This window comes from Lithobates pipiens, unplaced genomic scaffold (assembly GCF_037356315.1).
Source record: "Lithobates pipiens isolate NorthernLeopardFrog02 unplaced genomic scaffold, aLitPip1_a1.2 Scaffold_8, whole genome shotgun sequence".
Lineage (NCBI taxonomy): Eukaryota > Metazoa > Chordata > Amphibia > Anura > Ranidae > Lithobates > Lithobates pipiens.
In genome coordinates this window covers 498,171,216-498,197,324 of record NW_027507903.1, presented here as the reverse complement: position 1 = coordinate 498,197,324, position 26,109 = coordinate 498,171,216, and the positions used below count along the sequence as shown (strand labels likewise).

The 26,109-nt window shown below is 45.5% G+C and overlaps 1 protein-coding gene across 3 annotated transcripts in view; it reads right to left on the bottom strand.

Moving 5' to 3' along the window:
* AGBL3 (AGBL carboxypeptidase 3) overlaps nucleotides 1–25,320 on the bottom strand; it is a 245,419-nt gene extending 220,099 nt beyond the window's left edge. For all 3 annotated transcript variants that reach the window (XM_077469175.1, XM_077469177.1, XM_077469176.1), the window contains exon 1: nucleotides 25,194–25,320. The gene's annotated coding sequence lies outside the window, so the exon portion shown is untranslated. The remainder of the gene's footprint in view (nucleotides 1–25,193) is intronic.
* Nucleotides 25,321–26,109: the final 789 nt, after the last annotated feature.

The window sequence follows — 26,109 nt, the reverse complement described above, 5'->3', positions numbered from 1 at the left end:
TCTCTCTCTCTGTCCCCCCCCTCTCTCTGTGTCCCCTCTCTCTCTCTGTTCCCTCCCCTTTATCTCTGTCCCATATCTCTCTCTCTCTATCCCATCTCTCTCTCTCTGTGCCCTCTCTCTCTCTCTCAGCATCTCACACTCCTCCCCCTCTGTGTCCCCCCTCTCTCTGCCCCCCGTGTGTCCCCCCTCTCTGTGTGTGTCACCTATCTCTATCTGTCCCCCCTCACTCTCTGTCACCCTTCTCTCTCTCTGTCCTCTCTCTCTCTCTCTCTCTTTCACTGTGCCCTCCCCTTTATCTCTGTCCCATATCTCTCACACCCTTCCCCCTCTGTCCCCCCTCTCCCTCTCTGTCCCCCCTCCCCCTCTCTGTGCCCCCATCTCTCTGCCCCCCGTGTGTGTCCCCTCTGTGTGTGTCCCCTATCTCTATCTATCTGTCCCCCCCTCACTCTCTGTCACCTTTCTCACTCTATGTGTCCTTTCTCTCTTACACAAAACCCTCTCTCTCTCTTACACACAACCCCCCTCTCTCTTACACACACCCCCATCTCTCTCACACACCTCCTCTCTTTTGCTCAGCACCCCTCTCTCACGAATTGCCGTGTTGGCACTTTACAACACAAAACCAACTTATTTATTTCAGTTTGGGCACTCAGACTCAAAAAGGTTCGCCATCACTGCCCTATAATCAGGCCCTTTTGGGTTGACATCAAGTCCCAATTAAAGGATATCCTAGGCTTAGACATCCCTTTAACCCCCAATTCACTTCTTCTTGTATATCCCTCCAATCCCAATTAGCCATTACAAGAAAAGCGCATTGCCCCATTTATTGAATGCGGCAAGGTGCTTGCTTCCAATTTATTGGAAACTAACAGAAATTCCTACCCCGGGAGGAGTGGATTCGCAGAGTGAATGAAATAAGGGAAGTGGAAGACTGGATAGCGACTTGCAGAGGCACCCGTGACCGCTTTATTAGAATTTGGCCACCTTCGATGGACTATATCTATGACCCAAGGCAAATGTCTTCCATTTTAGATTGCTGGCATTGCTGGAGTTGGCAGAACCATCCCTTAGAACTCGTATTCAGCCAGGACAATAAGGGGCCAAGATTTGATCTTTGTTGTGATGCGACTTCCCCCATTTCTATATGTTTTTTTTTCCACTATAGGATGACGGGCTTGGTGTGGGCATGAATATTTTCTGCGAGATTTAAGGTATGTTCCGGTCTCATTTTTCTCTTTTCTTTCTTCTTTTGAACAATGCATATATTTCTTGTTTTGCAGAATTTGGTTACTGTAATGCACAATAATGCAATAGCTAGATATATAGCCCTAGTGCCTTGTTACTGCAGGGGAGGCCTCCTCTCTAGAGGGAGTCTGTCTCTCCCCTTTGGTGTCTAATATTTTCCTTGGAGTGGCCCTGGTATTGGTGGTGTGCTAGGGGAGATTAGCTGGAGGCTATTTTTGACCCCTTACCCGGCACTCAAGCAATATGGGCAACTCTGTAGTCACTTTAGCATTTTCTGGCTTAGTGCCAGCCACTGGGCTATCATGCCAAGGCTCCTTTATATATCTATAGGAATATGCTAGTTGGTGTTGTTACCATCAAGGCTTCCCTATTCCCAAAGGAGAAAGGCCTAGTATCCCCTAGTCAAACAACCACTATTGTTATTCTTTTAGTTTAATTGTACCTTGCATTTGATACATGTATTCTTCTTGGCTTATACCTTTGTTGATATGGAAATGTTTGCTATGACATGTAATTTTGTTCTAAATAAAGATTATACAAAAACAAAAACAAAGCTTTATAACCACTTTAACGAATATCACCTTATTCCAGGCTCTCTCGTCAAGTCTGGCAATACGCGGTTCGAATCTCGGCTGGTTCGAGACTCGAACTGTTAATGGGCAGGTTGAATGTACCAAGTTGATTGATCGATCAACTTGTGTACAATGAGCCTGCCGCATTCTTTTAGGGTTAGCGATAATCACTGTCTTCTCCTAGCGAGGACAGCTTCCCCCACTCTCCCCACCGGGAGAAGGCAATGGCCCAGCATGAGGGATTCCAGCATCAACACCGTATTTGTTGATGGGGGAATTGAGCGAATTGCTTTTCTTTGCCTGTGTATGGCTGGCCTAAGCCGATAAGACTGATAAAATCAAATAACATGAGATAAGATAATAGTAAACAAAGTGAACCAAAGAAGACATCATAGTATTATCCACTGGTGTGGGTACAATCTAAGGCTCCATGGACACGGGTGTAAAAAATATGTTGCTTGTATAGGAGTTTTGTGTTCTGCCTGTAGAAGCAGCTCAATGTTATCCTATGTGTCCATGCAGATTAGGACGTTTACAAGCATATTTTGAGATCAACGTTTGTTCATTCATGTTTCTGATTGGAGCTCACTGGCAGAAAAAACGTAAAACGCTCCTAAACTTTGTACAAAAAATGCTCTATATGAGCGTTTTTTACAAAGAGAACAGACGTTTTTTTAAGCCCAGTGTGCATGGAGCTTTATTGTACAGCGCTAGCGTGGTCAGTGTCAGTCCTCTTCAAGGTGGCATCATTCAACCCACTGCCTGTGAACCAAGGCTAATAATCCAAATAGCTCTGGTTGAGATAAGTTATCAGCCACACAAGTTCATTGTTTTCAACGTGTAGGTTGACTCATACATTGGAATTGTGAGAAGAAGTAAAGCCGGCCATTGACGGTTTGAATCTTGGACAGTTCAACAGGAACTGGCAGAGATTTGAACTATTATGGGCAGGGTGATTGTACCAAAGTAAAACCATTGATCGACTTGGGTACATACAGCATGTCGGATTTTTGCATGCGATTATTGCTAGCGGCTATAGTTGCTAGCAATAATCACTGTGTTCTCCTGCCAGGAGAACACCATAGCTCCATGGGAGGCACACTGACTTTGTTGATGGGGGGAATCAAGTGATTTTCTTTCCCGCAATCTGTGGTTGCAGAAAAGGTGCCATCTATGGCTGGCTTAAGTGCTACCACTAAAGAGTGCTGCACAGCCAGAAACAGAGTTCATATACGGTTGCCTTCATGTACATATACTGTATTATAAATAGGAACAATTTTTGTAAAAGGTGTACGGTCCATTTACATTATTGCAGTGCGTTAACATGCTTTTTGTTGCATTTTTTATTGGTATGAGGGATAGGGAAGGCAAAAAATACTTATATCTATATTGGTTACAACAGTGGGACTATAGCAACTTAACAGATAAAACATCATAATAAATTCCTTGACAGTTGGCAATAATAATTTAATAATAATAATTCCACGGACTGTGGAAAATTTTGCATTTCATTTGGAAATAAAGGTCCCAGAGCCTGGAGGAAGTGGAGTGGAGAGGCGCAGAATCCAGGTTGCATGAAGTTCAGTGTGAAGTTTCCACCATGGGGGCCATGTCATCTGCTGGTGTTGGTCCACTTTGTTTTATCAGTGTAAATGGACCCTACACCTTTTATGAATATAGGTGGTGCAGACAAAGCGACCCCTGTGATATGGCTACTGCAGCAGAAACTACAAGTCTCAGCGATTAATTTGTTCAAATGTTTGCCCAACACTCAGTTTTTTTTTTCCAGCTAGGGGAGTACATGCACAGGGCTGGTCAAAAGGGGCAACTCACTTAAAAAAGCGCAGGTTCCTGTGCCTGCCAGTAGGAGGCAGGAGGGAGGAGCAGAGGAATAGCTTGACACTGTGTCATGTGTATTTGTGGAGGCATGCAGCAGTGGGGACACTCGGTTGCATTCCCAGTTGGGGGAGCTTGCATGCAGAGGTGGCTCCATGGGACCCTGCAATTGCATGGAGCCACCTTAACAAAAGAAACTTGAGCAGTCAGCATTTCTACTTATGCAAAACTCAGCAAATACAGCCTTTGAAAGAAAAAAAATCAATAAAAATAGCAAACCCGGTAAGTGCTATTTTTTCCCCACTTTTTTAGGGTGTATTAACACTTTAACAGTACCCTTCATTGGAAAGTCCCGAGCTCGATGATTTGCAGGATTGTCCGCATACTTTTGGCCATAAAGATAGGCGTAATCACGGTCAGATGTCCACATACATTTTGCCATGTAGTTTATCTTACAGGTGCAAACACTGACATGTCCTACAAAAGAAAAATATTCACAGAAACCAAGGGGATTTCCAGCAAAGATCATGAAATGCATTTCCTGCTACTTTGCTGTCAAGTAAATACTAGTAACTAAGCAATTATAATAATTACTGGATGACATGCTTATTTCACACTGTACACAGAGATGGTCTGATGGACATGCAAAAGCAGAGTGTTGGTGCTAAATTAGCAACAGGGTAACATCTGATGGTATAAAAGTGATTGCACCAAAATGGTAACAATATATGCAAATCTAGGGATCAATTTATAAATTAAGAAATGTGACACTCAACAAATATTCACTGCAGGTGAATCTTCCCAATGCATGTGTTTTAAAGCAAAGGTAATGATGTATTGTATGGCTTCTACAACACACACAAATGACGTGTACGGTATGTTTAATCCGTCTATATTGTACCTTTCCTGGTTCTTCCCTTCTCCCTTCATCAATATGCTAATGATATTATTTAATAAAACCTTTCCGTTTTTCATTACATACCTTATTGTAAAAGCAGTGAGGTCACTGGGTCTTCAAGCTTCTCTATGCAATGCAGGCAGATCATGGCTGAAGGAAGGGGCCTCAATACTCCTCTCAGGAGCCCTCAACTCTAATGCAAGCAAAGGGCTGTTTCTTGGGAGGAATTTTGTAAATTCTTTTAAAGTTTCCTTGCACATGATTGGGTCTTCTTTGCACAATGAATTTTCACTGTTCACAATTTAAAATATATTGTAATACAAACACTTTATCTTAAATTATCCAGCTCTAAACAATGCAGGCTGCCTGAGATTATTTTATCTACTAATCACTCAGAAATATCATTTATTTTAAAGGGACCCTGTCACTAGACCATTCATTTCAACAATAATTTTCCTGCAAGATTATATTCCCATTTAATTTATGAGGCATATTATTTATCTGTAGACATTCAAAAGCCCTGAGACTGCTGTTGGGCCATCTTGGATGTGATGTCAACAGCCCCAGAACACTCAATGCTGTCACTCGAGTGACGCTCTGTAATATTTCCCTTCACTCCTCCCTAGCATAAAGTTACCATCCCAGTTTCCTGGGTGCAGCCCCCATTTTGAGAGGTCCATCTCGCAAGGCTGTAACTGCAGTTCAAGCAAATAATCGAAAGCCACCCGTCCTTTGCCAGGAACCTGCTGTATGCCAAGCCCCCAATCTCCTCAGCTTCAGTAATAAGGTGGAGCAGGTTGGGTTTGGCCAGGGTGACCTGTCATGCGTGGTGGAAGTGGCCCCTGGGCTCAGAGTCGTGACGTCAGATGGATGTATATGGTGGCTATTTGTGGAGGCTTCTGCTCAAAGTGCGTGCCCTGGTTGTATGGGCCTGCCAATCACCAGCCACCATCATCAGCTACCAACACCAGGCAAGGGTGTTGGGGAAGACCAAGACTAACATATTGGGGAAGAGCAAGACTAACATCTTGTAACATACTGACCTGTACTGACACATTGGGGGAACTCAAAGCTGTTGCAACACTTTTCTGGCTTATAGGGGTTGTAAACCCTTGTGTTTTTTCACCTTAATGCATCCTATGCATTAAGGTGAAAAAACTTCTGTCAGTGTCTAGCCCCCCAGCCCCCCCCCCCTCCCGTTTTACTCACCCGAGTCCCGTAATTCCCGAAAACACGCTCTTCCCCTTTGCCCGTTGTCTTGGTTCTTGATTGGATAGATTGATAGCAGCGCAGCCATTGGCTCTGCTTCTATGGGCGCAAATACTGGACTCGTGCTGGAGCACACCTACAAGGTAACCACCAAGGAGAGCACTTCTCCTAGGGCAGTGATGGCGAACCTCGACACCCCAGGTGTTTTGGAACTACATTTCCCATGACGTTCATGCACTCTGCAGTATAGTTGAGAATCATGGGAAATGTAGTTCCAAAACATCTGGAGTACCAAGGTTCGCCATCACTGTCCTAGGGGGTTATACGATGCAGAGAGGAGCTACCAGCGCCGCCAGGGGACCCCAGAAAAGGGGGATCAGGGCCACTCTGTGCAAAACCAATTGCACAGTGGAGGTATGACATGTTATTTAAAAAAAAAAAACGAAGCTTTACAATCACTTTAACCTCCCTTGATAACGTGTTATGCCAAATTCATGAAGCATCTGAGACACTTTTGGTTCTGACAGCAACGTGACTCGCGTGTCAAATTCAGGTAGTTCTAAAATGCACCACTTTTACCTTGTGGCTCAATGCTTGCGCCAAGTTAAAAAAAATGAATAAATAAATAGAGACAGTTCATATCTTATGAAGGTGGATCTTATTAAGACCAGAGACGCTGGTACAGACAGATTTTGTGAAAGTGTCTCATGTGACTGAAATTATTCTTTGTAAAAGTCATACAGTGTGCACCAAATTCAAGTAAAAAAAATTATAGACAGGTACTGTATTTATTGACGTATAACACTCACTCTTTCCCCATGAAAATCATATGCAAATAGTGTGTGCGTGTTAAACGCCAATACTTAAATTTTAGCTGCCCCGGAGGAGACATGGAGGGGGGCAGGACAAGAGCCATCAGATTACATACAGTGAGAATCTCCTGTTTACTTGGCGGCCTCTGTAATAGGAAGTCCCGTCTCCTGGGCCGCAATTGGACCACTGTTCTGTCCATCATAGGAGATTCTCAATAAATGGCTGCAGATGGGCATCGATCAGGCTGCACTGATGGCAATGGTGCGGCTGCTGCATTGATGGCAATAGAGAGGCTGCTGCATTGATGTGGACCGATGAGGCTGCATTGATGGCACTTGTGAGGCTACAGATGGGCATTGATCAGGCTGCAGATGGGCACTGACCCTTATTTTGTTTCAAAGTTCCTTATTTAAAATTTAAGTTTTTTTCCTGAAACTTTTCTCTTAAAATGTGCCTGTTATACGCCGATAAATACGGTACATAAATTAGGCACACGCTGCACCAGTTTTAGAAAGCACGCCAAACATTTCACAAAATCTGTCTGCATCAGTCTGTATGAATTCCAGGGATTGTATCAACTTTTTGACTCCTGCACTCTGCCTTACATAATATTCTGACCTGTGAACTCCCCACTCCCTACACTCAGACTTGACCCATGAATTCTGCGTTACTTACTACTGACCCCTGCACTCTGCATTACTGACCACTAACTACTGACTTCTGAACTCTACTTAATTTACTGACTCTAGAATTTATTTACCACAGACGATGTCCTAGGGGACGAAGCGCACTACGCACCCAACACTGTCACACCACCCCAGACTTAGAATCTTTGCTGTATAGCCTGGAATTGTGTTTTTATGCGCATATTAGTTTTTATCATGTGAGCAGAAACTGTACTGTATATGTATATTAAAGCTTTTAGTGGATTTACACTATGTGGTTTCCTTTGCGTTGATTCCATGTGGATATCTGCAATGTAAGGTCCTTACTGAGTTCATATACCCTGGAGAGAGGGTCAGCCTGATATACTGCAACCAAGTGATGCAAACTGGATTGCCCCCTAAGTGTTTACAACAAGCGAATTGGACTCTGTAGTGGAGTCATTTCAATCTGGTAATGCCACGTACAGACGACTGGACTTTTTGACAGCAAAGGTCCGACAGAACAAATCCATTGGACAATTTGATCGTGTGTGGGCTCCATCGGACCTTTGTTGTCCAAAAATCTGACGGACTTTAGAAATAGAACGTTTTAAATTTTCCCACCGGACCTAGTTCCTAGCGGGAAACCCGTTCGTCTGTATGCTGGTCTGACGGACCAAATACAACTCAAGGGCAGCTACAGCACCTGCCCGCGCATGCCCGGGGACTGCGACGTCATAAGTGGCGGGGTTATTTATGAAAGGCAAATCCATTTTGCACTGCAAGTGCACTTGGAAGTGCAGTCACTCTCAATCTAAGGGGTAGATCTAAAATGAGGGGAGGCACTGCTGATTTTATCATCCAATCATGTGCGATCTAAAATTGTGTTTTTTATTTTCCTTGTATGTCCCCCTCGTATCTACAGCGACTGCACTTCCAAGTGCAAAGTGGATTTTTCTTTAGTAAATAACCCCCTATGTGTTACTTAGCCTTGACCCATGAACCTTAACCTTGCGTAGAGGTTCTTTACTGTAAAAGCTATAAGGATGTGGAATTCTCTTCCACAGGCTGTGATTTCAGCAGGGAGCATCGATAATTAAAAGAAACTGTTAGATATGCACCTGAACGACCACAACAATCAGGGATATACAATGTAATACTAATATAAAAGCACACACACAGGTCGATGGACTTGTGTCTTCCTTCAACCTCACCTACTATGCAACGATGAACTCTGCGTTACTTACTACTGACCCCTACACTATGCGTTACTTACCACTAACTACTGACTTCTGAACTCTACTTAATTTACAGATTTTTTTACCACAGACTTCAAATTTTGTGTTACTTTCTATTGATACCTGCACTCTGCATTACTTACTACTGCTGGCCTCTGCATTCTGTGTTAATATTGACCCCTGAACTCTGCATTGTTTACTCCTGACACCTGAAGTCTGTGTTGCATGTTCCTGATCCTTTAACTCTGTTAGAAACTACTGATCTCGGAACCCTGCATTACTTACTTCTGACCTCAGGACTCTACAATACTTATTTCTGACTCCTGACCTCTGCGGTACTAAGGCTGGCCATACATTATACAGTTTTCTTGTACAATATTCCTATAGACGTACCTAAACCAAATAATATGAGGTCTAAACCTAAACACTTACAATTTGTATGCAAATCAGGCAGGCCCTTGCACTACATAGTCGGAGGTAAATTTTAAGGAAATTGAAGAAGAAAATTGTATAATGTATGGCCAGCTTTACGTTTGACTTCTGAACTCTGCAGTACTTACACCTGACCCCTGCACACTTTTCTACTGATCTCTGTGTTACATACTACTGACCTCTGAACTTTGTTTTACATACTTCTGACTCTTGTACTCTGCGTTACATACCAGTGACCTCTAAACTCTTCATTACTCACTCCTGGATCTCTGTGTTCTTCTTTACATTTTACTGACCTCTCACATGTGCATTACTACTGACCTCTAAACGCTACTCTATTTACTACTGATGTCTGAATTCTTTATTACTTACTCCTTATCCATTTGCACTATGTTATATATACTACTGATCTCTGAACTTTGCATTACCTAATCCTGAGCCCTGAATGCCCATGATACATACCACCGATTTTTTTTTAACTCTGCATTACTTACTCCTGACCCCTGCACTCCACATTACCTACTAATTAGGGTTAGTTATTTACTCCTGATCTCCTACTGACCTTTGCATTTATATTACTGGTCTCTTAGCTCTTTACTAGATGCTCCTGATCTCTGAACTCTGCATTACATAGTTCTGACCCTGCTGTTGCATTTAGTGGGCAGTACCACCCACTGAACACAACCCATTCAACTGCATGTGGCATGCTAGTGCAGGGTTCAAGGGGTTAAAGCAAGCAATCAGGAGGTGATACAATGCCTCCTTGCGGCCTGTAAATTCTCTAATGCTAGTGTAAATTAGAACTACCGTATATACTCGAGTATAGGCCGACCCGAGTATAAGCCGAGGCCCCCAATTTACCCCCAAAAAACTGGGAAACCTATTGACTCGTGTATAAGCCGAGGGTGAGATATGCCTGTCCATCCCTGTGTGTGTGTCCATCCATCCATCCATCCCTGTGTGTGTGTGTGTCCATCCATCCCTGTGTGTGTGTGTGTCCATCCATCCATCCATCCCTGTGTGTGTGTGTGTCCATCCATCCATCCATCCCTGTGTGTGTGTGTGTCCATCCATCCATCCATCCCTGTGTGTGTGTCCATCCATCCATCCCTGTGTGTGTGTCCATCCATCCATCCGTGTGTGTGTGTGTGTGTGTGTGTGTGTGTGTGTGTGTGTGTGTGTGTGTGTGTGTGTGTGTGTGTGTGGCCTTGTGTGTCCAGCCTACCTGTGTCCCGAGCCTCCGTCCGGTCCCGTCCCGTCCCGTCCCGAGCCTCCGTCCGGTCCCGTCCCGAGCCTCCGTCCGGTCCCGTCCCGAGCCGAGACTCCGTCCGGTCCCGTCCCGTCCCGAGCCGAGCCTCCGTCCGGTCCCGTCCCAGGATCACCGCTCTTCGTCGGCGCCCATTCCCCTGTTCAAATGCCGCGCCTCCCTGTCTGTGATAGGCGGAACACAATTTCCCAGCAGCCTGTGTTCCGCCTATCACGGACATCGTCTCATCCTCGTCCGTAGTACGAGGATGAGACGATGTCCGTGATAGGCGGAACACAGGCTGCTGGGAAATTCAGTGTTCCGCCTATCACAGGCGAAGGCGGAGCCGGAGGCGCGGCTTTTGAATTATAGAATGGCCGCTGTCTGTCTGCTCGACACGCTGATCGAGCAGGCAGACAGCGATGACTCGAGTATAAGCCGAGGGGGGCACTTTCAGCCTCAAAAAAGAGGCTGAAAATCTCGGCTTATACTCGAGTATATACGGTAACTATGCCTCTTGTTCAAAAAGTCTTTGGCCACCTGTTTGAGGGTGTATGAAAAAAAAGGGTGTGATTTTTAGAGGGGAGGGATTCTGTAGTCCTCAGAGTATGGCAAGTGTAGGGTAGAAGGACAGAAAAATATCAGATCATAGGATTTCTGGAAGGATCAATCGGTATTTTTTTTAAACTTTATCATCATTATAGGAGACATGCAGCTCTATATCCACCCTTCAAATCAATACATACCGTATAACACGCACTTTTTCCCCCTGAAACCAGGGGGAAAATCATGGATGCATATTTTACGATGACAGCATACCTCAGAGGGGAAGCAGGGGGATGAGCGCTGCCGGAAATTCACTGAGCCGTCGTCTCCTCTCAACTCGGCTCTCATGTCACACACACACAGTCCAGCCTCCACCACCGGCATTGGACCAGTGTTCGGTCTATCACAGGAGCTGGTCCAATGCTGATGGTGGAGGCGAGACTGTGTATGTGACTGCTGACTGAGAGCAGGAGATGACAGCTCAGTGATTTCCTGCAAGAGATGAGAGATGGTGAGATGCAATGAGATGGTGAGCTGCAGATCAAGCTGCAGATGGGCGCAGATCAGGCTGCAGATGGGCACTAATCAGGCTGCATTGATGCTCACTGACCATTATTTTGCTTCAAAGTGGTTTATTTAAAAAAAAAAATAAAAAAATTCCCTGAAACCTCCCTCTTAAATTGGGGTGCGCGTTATACGCCGATAAATACGGTATACATTATGTCTATATAACTCCACATATGTGAAATAATAATGAATAAATTATTGTGCTTACTTAAGCTGGCCCTACATTATACAATTTCCTTTAGATTTACCTTCAACTTTGTAAGGCAAGGGCCTGCCTGACTACATACAAATTGTAAGTGTTTAGGTTTGACCTCATATTCTTTGGTTTTGATAAATCTATTATTTGTAGATCACATGTATATTGTCCAAGTACACAAATCGAGCACTATAAATTGATTTGGATTAGTATAAGTAAGCACAGTCATGTATTCATTAGTGTATTATTTCACATATGTGGAGCTATTTACACATGTATACGTATTGATTTGAAGGGTGGATATAGCACTGCACGCCTCATTTAATAATATCAATCAATAACAAGATTGAGAGTGTGTGTCCAGCTGCTCAGGGGGATTACTGTTTAATGCTAAATGCAGGAATTTTAGTAATATTGTTAATATTTGAAAAGCATATGATTAAGTCTTGTTTTTTTTTTTTCTATAAAAATAACAAACATGTTATACTTGCCTGCTCTGTGCAGTGGATTTGCACAGAGCAGCCCAGATCCTCCTCTTCTTGGGTCCCTCTTCTGTGCTCCTGGCCCTTCCCTCCTGTTGAGTGCCCCTGCAGCAAGCAGCTTGCTATGGAGGCACCCGAGGCAAGCTGTAGCTCCGTGTGTCCATTCAGAAACACAGCTGCGGTTTGGCCCTGCACTTCTCTCACCTGATTGGCTAACTGATGTTGATTGAGTGCAGTGGGAGCCAATGGCGCCACTGCTGTGTCTCAGCCAATCAGGAGGGCAGAGACACTCGTGGATATCGCTGGACAGAGATGGGGCTCAGGTAAGTATTAGGGGGCTGCTGCACACAGAAGGCTTTTTATTTTAAAGAGGAAGTAAACCCTGATGAGTTTACTTCCTCTTTCATTCCCTGCAAAGGCAAAGCATAATAGACTACTATGCATCGCATAGTAGCCCATTATGTGTCACTTACCTGACACAGGAGCCAGCGAAGTCGCCGCTGTCCCCTGTAGTCGGCCGTATCCATCTTGTTGGTGGGGTCTCGCAGCTCCGCCGCTGTCATTCGGCGAAGCCGCGATGACGTCACTCCCGCGCATGCGCACAGGAGCCGACACGCGTGGCAGCTCCGTCGCTGAGAATGCCGCGTTTAGTGCGCCTGCGCGCCGCTGTCTACGGCGCATGCGCCGTAGACAGCGGTGCCCGTTTTCGGGCAAATATCTCCTAAACCATATAGGTTTAGGAGATATTGATTGGACCTACAGGTAAGCCTTAATCTAGGCTTACCTGTAGGTCAAAGTGGTTTGTAAGGGTTTACCACTTTAATGCATAGAATGCAATAAGATAAAAAACCTTCTGACTTTACAACCACTTTAACCACTTCATCCCTGGAAGGATTTGCCCCCTTAATGACAAGGCTAATTTTTGTGATACAGCATCATCTCTTTAACTGACAATTGCACGGTCATGCGACGCTGTACTCAAACAAAATGTCCTTTTTTTCCCACAAATAGAGCTTTCTTTTTGTGGTATTTGATCACCTCTGCGGTGTTTTTTTTTTGCGCTATAAACAAAGAGCAACAATTTTGAAAAAAAAAAAATAACGTTTTTTTTCCTTACTTTTTGCTATAATACATATCCAAAAGAAAATCTATAAAAAAAAAAAAAAAATATGTATTCATCAGTTTAGGCCGATATATATTCTTCTACATATTTTTGGTAAAAAAAAAAATATTAAATTAAAAAAAAATATCGGAATAGGCGTATGTTGATTGGTTTGGGGAAAAGAGATCTGCGATTTTTAGTGGGACTGTGACATTGCAGCGGACAGATCGGACACTTCTGAAACTTTTTGGGACCATTCACATCTATACAGCGATCACTGCTACAAATAGCTACTGATTACTCTGTAAATGTGACTGGCAGGGACGGGGGTTAACGTGCATTCCCTAGGGTGTTCTACCTGTAGGGGGGGGGGGGGTGCACTGCCAGGGACATGACAGAGATCACTGTTCTCAATCACATGTCCCCTGTCAAAATGGGGAATTGGCTTCTTTACAAGGCAATTCTCCATTCTGCCTCTGTAATAGGCGATCGCTGGCAGACATTGAAGAAGCCGACCTTCGGGCACGCTCCCGTAGCGTGCCCACCACCGGCGCGAGCCGCTGTAGAGCTATGGTGATTTGCGCATGAGAGACGGCCTGCCGCTGTATAACTGCCGGCTGGTCGGCAAGCAGTTAACCAATACAACAAATCCTTTCAATATATTCCTATATTGAACAGACCAACAGGCATTAAATAAAGCTGCCCATAGAGGTGTCATTTTTATTCATTCAACCAGAAGGTTGAACGGAAAAAAAAATACCCAATTCCCCCATAAGCACATTTGAGGGGGGTTGGGGGACTAATCCCCCCACAGCTGTGTCTTTGTATTCTGACAGTGGGTAGACTTCCATGCCGTCAGTGCTGCCGGCTATAGCCTGGGTGCAGATTGAGTGACAAAAATCAGATAGGATGGTCGGGAAGAAGTCAGTCGATAGGTTGTAGAGAAGTTGATCTATCTGCCTATACATGAATCTAAATGTGGCCGGTCCTTGTTGAACCAGCAGGAGTTTGTTCCATGTATGGCCAGCTTAAAAAGAGGAAGTAAACCCTAATGGGTTTACTTCCTCTTTGATTCCCTGCAAAGGTAAAGCATAATGGACTACTATGCATCGCATAGTAGTCCATTATGTGTCACTTGCCTGACACAGGAGCCAGCGAAGTCACCGTTGTCCCCTGTAGTTCCGAGCGTCCCTCTTCTTGGTGGGTCTTGCTGCTCCGGCGCTGTGATTCGCCGGAGCAGCGATGACGTCACTCCCGCGCATGCGCACAGGAGCCGACACTCGCGGCATATCGCCGCGATCTGCGGCTTGCCCAGTGTGCCTGCACGCCGCTGTCTATGGTGCATGCGCCGTAGACAGCGGTGGCTGTCTTCAGGTAAATATCTCCTAAACTGTATAGGTTTAGGAGATATTTCTTGGACCTATAGGTAAGCCTTAATCTAGGCTTACCAGCAGGTCAAAGTGGTCTGTAAGGCTTTACAACCACTTTAACCGCTTCCCGCCCATAGGTTGCATATATACGGCCTTGAGTTGAACTGATTATACCAGCATCATGACTGAAGCTGCAGGAGATCCTGATATGTGTTTTTTCAGCCTGCGATTCTCTGTCTAGTAAAAGTGATCTGAGTGGGTCGACCCCCTCTCGCTGCTGCCGCCTTTAGTGGGCTCTTTAGTCACATTGGAGTGCCCAGTAAAGATGCAACCGGCGACAATGTAATGCTGTACACAGAGTGAAAGGAACGGACATTGTTCTCTTCCCTCTGTGATGTCAGTAACTGGAAGCTAGGAGGCTGACGTCACTTCCAGTTTTGGTTTGCTGTTTTGCAAGCCATTAACGGCTTCTGAAAACATCTCATCAAACTGATCTTGGTTTGATCAGATGCTTTGGAGGAGAGATGAGCGATATGGGGTCTAATAAGCCCTATATATCTCAATAAAGGGGACCTGTCATGGCCCATGCTATCATAAGGGATGTTGTTCATCCCCTGTGATAGAAATTAAGTTGATCAAAAAAAAAACAAACTGTAAAGATGTAGTGTAATAAAAAATAAATTGAAATAAAATAAAACATTTTTTTAAAGTGCTCTCGTTTCCCCATGCTTATGTGCAGCTGATGCCCGCTGAACAGGTGGATGACAGGTCCGTCTCCGCTCACTGTGCAGAGACCAACCTGTCTGAGACCCGCTCTCCTCTATGGGGAGATCAGATGAAAGCGGACCGCCTGTCTGTTTTCATCTCATCCCCCAGACGGATGGAAAACAGGGTGACACTCCATCTGGATTTCACAGACAGGATCAGACCGGATAGCAGCAGGTGTCAGCGGACATGTCACCGCTGACATCCGCCGCTCCATAGAGGCGAATGGAGCGTCCGAAAAACTGACAGGTGGACCTGATCGGAAAGCCCGTGTGAAAAGGGGCCTTAGCCAGTGGTTCAAGTACCCCCAACAGGCCATGTTTTGGGAATTTCTCTTAGATAAAATAGCTTCCAAAATACCAAGCCATTGACTCTGATTTAAAGCACCTATGCAAAATAAAGGAAAACCTTCAAACGTGGCCTGTTGGGGGGTCCTTGAGAACTGAGGTTGAGAACCACTGGTCTAAAGTAACAGGAGTAGCGAGTACCACCCATTTAGTAGCAGGAGGAGTGAGGCACCCTGGAGGAGTGAGGCACCCTGGAGGAGTGAGGCACCGCGGAGGAGTGAGGCACCATGGATGGTGGAACAAAGCCCTTCTTGTGGCGGAGAATTCTGGTCACTAAAAGTCTCCAAGAAACACAAGAGGCCAACAGGTGACTCAGCCAAGCAGACTACACCCATGACTGAAGTTTTGAGTGGACTGGTGAATAGGATAACAAGAGCAATACAAACTTTAACCTATCTGGGTTGATTGATGAGCTTCAGCAGCTGCCAAAAACAGACTTTGATTGAACTAACACACCCAGCAGACATGTAAGTGGAAATCTCTGTATGCTTTTATATTAACAGCATAATACCAAAGCAGTGTGCCACAATCCCTTTCTGTACTATGTAATCACAGCCTCTCCCTTCCATTTACTGCTGCCAGATTATTTGTGAACATTCAAGGATACCCTGTGGCTGGCCAGGCTCTGTAATGAGTAATCCTATACAGTACATAATACAGAACAGGAATTATAGACGTAAACAGCCTCGGGAACCAAGGAGCCGGGAGGCAGCCTTTAGTACGTGGATCCTCCAGTCATAAACCTTTTATTGAGTATTTTTGGAGTGCCAGGCTTAAAGCGGTATTAAACCCCAAACAAAAAATGTAATATATTGCAGTTTACCAATCATTAGATGTGGTGGCTGCATTCATTTTCTTTATTTCGTTTTTTTTTGCCTGTTTCACCTGGTAATCTGCTAGTAAAACACCTCCTATATTAGGGTGCCTCCACTCTGGATGAAGGAGCACAGGGACACCTTTGGACAGCAGAATTGGGAGCGTTAGATATATTAGCACATTTAGATACATTAACAAATTGAAGCCAAATTCCAGCTTAAAAGTTTTAGACAGTTAGCCCCGGTTCACACTGCTGCGATTTGTCATGCGACCCAATCGGTCCGACTTATAGAAAGGTCCCTGCAAGTGTTGTTCCCTTTGGCATAAAGGTTGCATGGGTTAACTGCTCGTTTTTGCCTAGGAGAGAGGAGAAAGGAGATTTAGGCCTGGTTCACACCTATGCATTTTTTGTGCTTTTAGCAGATTTGCACTGCAGTCCATTTAACATGGTTTCCTATGGAACATGTCTGTAGTGCAAAATGCAAAAAGCACAAAAAAATGCATAGGTTTGAACCAGGCCTTACTTACCTAATCCTGCCAGCACAAGACCGGTCTGGCACCTCCTCACTCCAGCAGTCTTGAATTGTGGGCTATCCCTGATGTAATCAAGTCCAGAACAGACTCCATGGAAGAGGAACAGTCCACCACTGGACCATGGGGGAGCGCCGGTTTCTCCTCATCCCTAGACAAAACGAGCAGTTGTGCCTTGCCGTGCGAGCACTACAGCCCCACTGCATAGGAAAACTTGTATTTTTTGCTTTAAATGGATTGTCTATACCTTCTAACTGCTATATTTGCAGAAAAGCTTGTTCTATTGAAAACAACAGACTTACTGGCTCGATCACCAAGTGAAAATAAAAGAAAGCCTAAGAAAGAAAATAAATGCAGCCATCACATCTAAGAATTCATGAGCTGCAATATAATAAATGTTTGCTTTTAGGTTTAGGAAGCTTTAAAGCTGAACTCCGAACAAACCACTAAATGCACAATACCCTGAGCTAAATACACAGTACACTGATTAAATAAATATATGGGTGCTGTTGTACCTGACAAAGGATTTGTGTCAATCCAAACTTTTATGTACACAGCTCTGCCACAAAGTACACTTTCTGTCAGGGATAAGCTCTCCCCTCTTATCAGATTGGCCTTTGCGCTGCAGCACACCTGATTGGCTTCTTGTGCCGCTTCCTCTTCCCATTTCTGAGCTCTGCTGTGCAAGGACTACAAGTAGCTGATACCAAGTTAAAGTGGATGTAAACACACTCCTATACACAGGAAAAGGAACAGTCTCAGATGATACACAGGGATGAAACAAATCTCCCTATATAAGATTTGCAAGTATATCTGCTGTCTTCAGCTTTATATATTCTTTAGAAAGTTCATATCCTTTTAGGAGATTTTTCCCTTCCTGGTTAGCACTGCAGGGAAGCCTGGGCACACAGCCAAGACAGCTTATTGGAGGAAAGGCACACCCCCTCACAGGTAGAGACTTTTAGCTCTGTTGGTTGAATAGTTCAGCACTCTGCTAATCTATTTATAGAATCCTCCCCAACACAAAACTCAGGCTGCTTTTATTCCCTGCGAAGGAAAACTTGTCAGGAGTTATCATGCTGATAATAGAAAATGGAGCAGGAGACAGCTAAGGGACATAGTGCTTTAAAGAGAGATAAGAAAAAACACTGCAGATATATGTGCCCAACTTAAATTTCATGAATCGGGTTTACATCCACTTTAAATTTCAACAGCTGCAGGTATGCAAAGGAGCAAGATATAGGCTGAAGAAAGTCTGTCACGTTTTTCAAATGTATCCAGAATGAACCACAATGTACAGCCATGGCCAAAACTTTTGAGAATGAAACAAATATTAATTCTTACAAAGTCTGCATACATGTTTTTGATCCATTGAAGTCTATGGAACCAAAAAAACTGAAAAAAAGTCTCTAGATCTTTTCATAAAATGCACAGATGGGAACATGACCCATAGGAAAGCATGTTAAATGGACTGTAATGTGTTTCTACAAAACGGAAAACGCACTAAAAAATGCATAGATGTGAACCAGGCAGAAGCAATCAATAAGATTCCAATCTCTCCACTAAGGATGAGCTCCGGCATGTTCGCACACTCCACGTGCAGAGCCCGCCAGGAAGTCGGCATGGTGCTGTGCTGATCACAGGCAGTGAGACATTTTCCTGATGTGTGGCTGCAGAGATCGGTAAATGTCTCACTGCCTGTGATTAGCGCAGCCCTGTGCCAACTTCCTGGTGGGCTCTGCACATGGAGTGTGCGAACACGCCGGAGCTCACCCCTACTCTCCACGATGGCCAAGCCCAAAGAGTTGTCCAAGCATGTCAGGGACAAGATTATGGACTTACACAAGGCTTGAATGGGCTACAAGGCCATCGCCAAGCAGATGGTGAGAGGATGGCAACAGTTGGTCCGCTTATCTGAAAATGGAAGAAACACAAAATAACTGTCAATCTACCTCGGTCTGGCGCTCCATGCAAGATCTCACCTTACGGAGTTTCAACGATCATGGGAAAGGTGAGGAATCATCCCAGAACTACACAGGAGATCTTGTCAATGATCTCAAGGCAGCTGGGACCATAATCACCAAGAACACAATTGGTAACACACTACGCCGTAAAGGACTGAAATCCTGCATCGCTCTCTAGGTCCTCCTGCTAAAGCACATGTACATGTCCATCTTAAGTTTGCTAATGAGCATCTGAATGTTTCAGAGGAGAACAGGGTGAAAGTGTTGTGGTCAGATGAGACTAAAATCTTTGGCATCAGCTCAACTCGCTGTGTTTGGAGAAGGGGGAATGTTGCCTATGACCCCACCGTAAAACATGGAGGTGGAAACATTTTGCTTTGGGGATGTTTTTCTGCTAAGGGGACAGGACAACTTGACCGCATCAAAGGGCCATGTACCATCAAATCTTGGGTGAGAACCTCCTTCCCTCAGCCAGGGCATTGAAAATGGGTATTTCAGCATGACAATCACCCAAAACACACGGCCAAGGAAACAGAGGAGTGGCTCAAGAAAAAGCACATTAAGGTCCTGGAGTGGCCTAGCCAGTCTTCTAACCCCTAACCCTAATCCCATGGAAAATATGTGGAAGGAGCTGAGGGTTCAAGTTCCCAAACGTCAGCCTCGAAAACGTAATGACTTGGAGAGGATCTGCAAAGAGGAGAGGGACAAAATTCCTCCTGAGATGTGTGCAAACCTGGTGGCCAACTACAAGAAACTTCTGACCTCTGTGATTGCCAACAAGGGTTTTTCCACCAAGTACTAAGCCATGTTTTGCAAAGGGGCAAAATATTTATTTGACTTAAAATGCAAATCAATTTATAACTTTTTTTAAAAGCGTTTTTCTGGGTTTTTTTGTTGTTATTCCATCTCTCACTGTTAAGCTAAACCTACCATTAAAATTATAGACTGATCATTTGTCAGTGGGCAAACGTACAAAATCAACAGGGGATTTTTTCCCTCACTGTATACTCCAGAACAGGGGCGTACTAAGTGGGGGGGCGTGCCGCCCTGGGTGCCACACACTGGGGGGGGTGTCAGGCCAGCGCCCCCCCTCCCCTCTCCGCAACTGAAGTGTCAGACAGCGCCGTGAGGAGCCCGAGGCACTGGCAGAGGGCGGCATTGCGGGGGGGGGGGGGTGCGAGCAGCACCCGAGTGGAGTGACATCTGCCGGCTCAGTGATCCGGGACCCGGCTCCCCTTCTCTCTGTGGCCGCGTCGCGCTGCCGTTCTGATCAGTCTCGGGCAGCGGCTGTCACTCACAGCCGAGCAGAGTGAAGCCGCCTCCCCCTCCTCCATGCACAGCACTGTGTAGACAAGGAGGGGGAGGCGGCTTCACTCTGCTCGGCTGTGAGTGACAGACGCTGCCCGAGACTGATCTGAACGACGCGATGTGAGTCACGTGACTACAGAGAGAAGGGGATTATTGCGCCGGGTCTCGGATCACTGAGCCGACAGGTGACACTCCACTCGGGTGCTGCTCGAACCTCCCCCCTGCAATGCCGCTGCCTTGGGCTCCAGGTACACTAGGGGTTCTTTACTGTGGTGGGTCCTGCACTGTAGGGGGGTCCTGCACTGTAGGGGGTCTGCGCTGTAGGGGGGGTCCTGCACTGTAGGGGGGGGGGTCCTGCACTGTAGGGGGGTCTGCAGGGGAGGTCCTGCACTGTAGGGGGGTTCTTTACTGTAGGGGGGGTCCTGCACTGTAGGGGGGGTCATGCACTATAGGGGTCCTGCACTGTAGAAGGGGCCCTGCACTGTAGAAGGGGTCCTGCACTGTAGAAGGGGTCCTGCACTGTAGAAGGGGGTCCTGCACTGTAGGGGGGGGTCCTGCACTGTAGAAGGGGTCCTGCACTGTAGGGGAAGATTCTGCACTGTGGGGGGGTCTGTACTGTAGGTGAGGATTCTGTACTGTAGGGGAGTCTGTACTGTAGGGGGGTCTGCGCTGTAGGGGGGTGGGTCTGTACTGTAGGAGGGTCTGCACTGTAGGGGGGGGGGTCTGCGCTATAGGGTGGAGGGGTCTGTACTGTAGGAGGGTCTGCACTGTAGGGGAGGATTCTGTACTGTAGGGGGTCTACACTGTAGATGGGGGTCTGTATGGTAGGGAGGGGGGTCTGCACTGTAGGGGGTCTGTGTAACATGCAGAGGGTCCAGAGCTGTGAGGGGCTGTGTAATGTAAAGGGGTGCAGAGGTGCAGGGTGCTGTGTAATGTAAAGGGGTCCAGAGGTACAAGGGCTGTGTAATGTAAAGGGGTCCAGAGGTACAAGGGCTGTGTAATGTAAAGGGGTCCAGAGGTTCAGGGTGCTGTGTAATGTAAAGGGATCCATGGGTACAAGGGCTGTGTAATGTAAAGGGGTCAGGAGGTTCAGGGTGCTATGTTATGTAAAGGGGTCCAGAGGTACAAGAGCTGTGTAATGTAAAGGGGTCCAGAGGTGCAGGCTGCTGTGTAATGTAAAGAGGTCCTTAGGCGCAAGGTCCTGTGTAATGTAAAGGGGTCCAGAGGTGCAGGGCGCTGTGTAATGTAAAGGGGTCAGGAGGTTCAGGGTGCTATGTTATGTAAAGGGGTCCAGTGGTACAAGAGCTGTGTAATGTAAAGGGGTCCAGAGGTGCAGGCTGCTGTGTAATGTAAAGGGGTCCAGAGGTGCAGGGGGCTGTGTAATGTAAAGAGGTCCTTAGGTGCAAGGTCCTGTGTAATGTAAAGGGGTCCAGAGGTGCAGGGTGCTGTGTAATTTAAAGGGGTCCAGAGGTGCAGTTGTGGAGAGGGGGGGTACACAGTAGTGACAAAAAGATATTGAAGGATGCAGAGGTATGCAGGGGACACGGTGGGTGTTTTTACATTTTATGGTGGGGGGGGGGGGTGCCAGATATAGGATCCGCCCTGGGTGCCAAATGCTCTAGGTACGCCCCTGCTCCAGAATGTTATGAAGAGTGATCAGATGAATTGCAATTAATTGCAAAGTCCCTCTTTGCCATAAGCATTAACTTAATCCCATAAACAAAACAAAATTTCACTGCAATTGTAAAGCAGGCTTCAGGGCACCCAAGAAAGTCAAGGTGCCAGGGTCATCTCCTACAGTGGATTCAGCTGCGGGATGAGGGCACCACCAGTGCTGAGCTTGCTCAGGAATGGTAGCAGGCAGGCGTGAGTGCATGCACAGTGAGGCGAAGAATTTTGGAGGATAGCTTGGTGTCAAGAAGGACAGCAAAGAAGATACTTCTCTCCAGGAAAAACATCAGGGACAGACTGATATTCTACAAAATGTTCAGGGATTAGACTGCTGAGGACTGGGGTAAAGTCATTTTCTCTGATGATTCCCCTTTCCGATTGTTTGGGGCATCCGGAAAAAACCTTGTCCAGAGAAGAAAAGGTGAGCACTACCATCAGTCCCGTGTCATGCCAATAGTAAAGCATCCTGAGACCAATCATGTGTGGGGTTGGTTTTCAGCCAAGGGCGTGGGCTCACTCACAATTTTGCCTAAGAACACAGCCATGAAAAAAGAATGGTCCAAAAACCATCAAAGAACAGTTTGGTGACGAACAATGCCTTTTCCAGCATGATGGAGCACCTTGCCATAAGGCAAAAGTGATATCTAAGTGGCGTGAGGAGCAAAACATTGAAATTTTAGGCCCATGGCCAGGAAATTCCCCAGGCCGTACTTGTGGTCAATCCTCACGAAGCGGGTGAACAAAAAACCCCACAAATTCTGAGAAACTGCAAGCATTGATTAGGGTTGCCATCAGTCAGGATGTGGCCCAGAAGTTGATTTACAGCATGCCAGGACGAATTGCAGAGGTCTTGAAAAAGAAGGGTCAGCACTGCAAAAATTTACTCTTTGCATAAACTTAACCACTTGACCACTGGGCACTTAAACCCCCTTCCTAACCAGACCAATTTTCAGCTTCTAGCGCTCTAATGCCCCATACACACAGTCGGATTTTCCGATGGAAAATGTGCGATCGGATCTTGTTGTCTAAAAATCCGACTGTGTGTGGACTCCAACTGACTTTTTCCGTCAGATTTTCCGACGCACAAAGTTTTAGAGCTGGATCAAAAATTTTCCGACAGCTAAATCCGATCGTTTAAATTGCGATCATGTGTAGACAATTCCGACGGACAAAGTGCCACGCATGCTCAGAGACAAAAGCTATTGGCTACTGGCCTGTTTATAGTCCCGTCGTACGCGTTGTACGTCACTGCGTTCTTGACGATTGGAAATTCCGGCAACTTTGTGTGACGGTGTCCATGCAAGACAAGTTTGAGCCAACATCCGTCAGAAAAAATCCAATGGATTTTGTTGTCAGAATGTCTGACTGTGTGTATGGGGCATTACACTTTGAATGACAATTACTCAGTCATGCAACACTGTAGCCATATGAAATTTCTGTCCTTTTTTTCACACAAATAGAGCTTTCTTTTGGTGGTATTTAATCACCGCTGGGTTTCTTATTTTTTGCGCTATAAATCAAAAAAAGACTGAAAATTTGGTAAAAAAAAATAAAAAATCTTTGTTTCTGTTAAAATTTATTGCAGAGTATTGGCAGATTATTGCAGAGTATGGGCAGAGTACTGCAGAGTATGGGCACTGAGCAGTGCTGTGGGCACTACAGATCCAACCCTTTGTTTACAAGTGATCGCTCCGTCATTTGACAGAGTGTTCACGTGGTAAAAGGTCGCTATCAGCGGCCATTTACCATGATCCGTGATGCTCCAGGTCTTCCAGAACTGGCGGTCACGGATTTTTCTGGGAGAGCGCCCCAGGAGCAAGATTCTGTGGGGGGCGTCCCATGGAAAAAAAAATGACATGCCAAATGTGGCATGTAAGGGGGTGGAGTCCTTAAAGCGGAACTTTCACTTTTGGGTGGAACCCCCGCTTTAATGTAATTGTCAATAAAAGCCTTTGACTTTTATGAAGTGCTTGTAATTATACTTCAGTATACCATAATAGCCTCTGACAAAAAGATCTAAAAAAAACTCAAGCTGCATACTTTGTGAAAATGATTATGTGTGTCATTCTCACGCCACAGCTGTATGTCTATGGGTGGGCAGATGTAAATGGACGATCATCTGTTTACATCAGCCTGCATCTGTGTCCATTCAGGTTTTTTCTGTTCATGCGTTGGGGTGCAATTACCAGTTAATGGCTCTATTGCACGTCTGCTAAAGGGCGGCGTGTTTCTGTGCATGTCGGGAAAGTGCATGATTTTATACATGTTCCTGACAAGCATAGATGTGAACCGAGCCTAATGCCGTGTACACACGATCGCACATTCCGACAACAAAATGCATGTTTTTTTTTCCCGATGTACGTTGGCTCAAATGTGTCTTGCCTGCACACGGTCACACAATGTTATTGGTAATTCTGAACGTCAAAAACGCAGTGACGTCCAACACGTACGACGAGCCGAGAAAATTGAAGTTCAATAGCCAGTGTGGCTCTTCTGCTTAATTGGGAGCATACGTGACACTTTTTGGGTCAAAATTTTGCACACACGATCGGAATTTACGTGAACGCATTTTTTTGTTGGAAAATTTGAGAACCAGATCTCAACGTTTGTGAGACGAAAATTCAGATGGAAAATGTCCGATGGAGCCTACACACGCTGGGAATTTCTGACAAAAGGCTCCCATCAAACATTTTCCGTCGGAAAATCTGACCGTGTGTGCGGGGCATAAGTCTGCTCTCACACTGAAAGCATCGGCCGTTAGCGGTAAAGCGCTGCTCGTCTTAGCGTCGCTTTTACTGCTGTTTAAGCGGCACTTTTGCTCTACTTTTCGAGCACTAGCGGAGTGCTTTTACCCCCAAATAAGGGGGTACAAACTCCCGCGCTGCGGTGTTTCGAAAGCGCTGGCCATTCATTGCATGGGCAAAGATGTCACTTGCAGAACTGTTTCTAACGTCCTGCAAACGCACCGCCTGGGTGTGAAAGCACTCATTGCATAGAATGGGAGGCGGTTTTCCGGTGCTTTACAGGCGCTATTTCTAGCGATAACATGCCTGAAAACTGCCTCAGTGTGAATGGGGTCTTGGTGATGTATCAATGAATACATTTAACCATCTGCTGCTAAAACTCACAAAAATAAAAGTTTTGACTCTTCACACTTTGAGAAGTTTTTATGGCACACCTGTAGAGTCTGTCCATCAGGGGACATGCCAGATTACATGCTGCAATTTCCCACCTTCAAAACATTCATAAAGTACCACACAGGACAATAAGGAACACTCTGCACACAATGCCATGGAGGTCATTCATTGTGCCACTTCCAAGGACAACATTTAAAGTCAGAAGCTGCCCTGGAAATCCTTTAAAATATCCCCCCTTCCTCCAGGGTCCCCCCTCACCTTGTCCACTCTGGAGAGCTGTGCATCCTCTATGATATGCTCTACTCATCAGTCACTGGAGCTACCTCGGGACACGCCCCCTCTCCTCCACCTGCATGGCCCATTGCCAGCTCCTGGGAGTCTGTGTGTACCCGTCTCCATGGCAACCCCTGCACAAAGACTTGCGTTCCAAGCCTCTCTCTAAAGCACAGCCGGGATTGGATGACGGGGAACACGCTCAACTCCAGCTGCTGCAGTGCTCCACGTGCTCAGTGCTATGAGGCTGGAGATGTGTGCTGAACCTCAGAATTCACAGTTCATATATCATCAGTCCACTGCTCAGCTCTCCAAGTTTGTCACTTTTTTAAAGTAGAGCAAACCTGTTTTACTTTTTTTCTTTTTTACTGTTTTTTATTTTTTAACCACTTGCTTCCTGGACACTTAAACCCCCCCTCCTATCCAGACCAATTTTCAGATTTCAGCGCTGATGCACTTTGAATGACAATTGCGCGGTCATACAACACTGTACCATAATTAATTTTTTCCCCTTAAATAGAGCTTTCTTTTGGTGGTATTTGATCACCTGTGCGATTTTTATTTTTTGTTAAATTTTTTTTAAAAAGACCGAAAAAAAAGAAATATATAAATATATATATATATTTTTTTATATATATATATATATATATATATATATATATATATATATGGCCATTATTCGGCGATAGCGCGGATGTCAAGTGGTTAAGTAAAGCAAACCTGTTCTTTACTAGTGATGGACGAACTTCCGACGGGACGTTTCGCGAACGCGAAACGCGAACGGACCCAAACGTTCGCGAAACCGAACGTTCGCCGCGGGCCCCATTGACTTCAATGGGAGGCGAACTTTGCAAACCTTCATGTCGAATTTGCGGCCACGTGGTAATTATTAGGGGGTAAA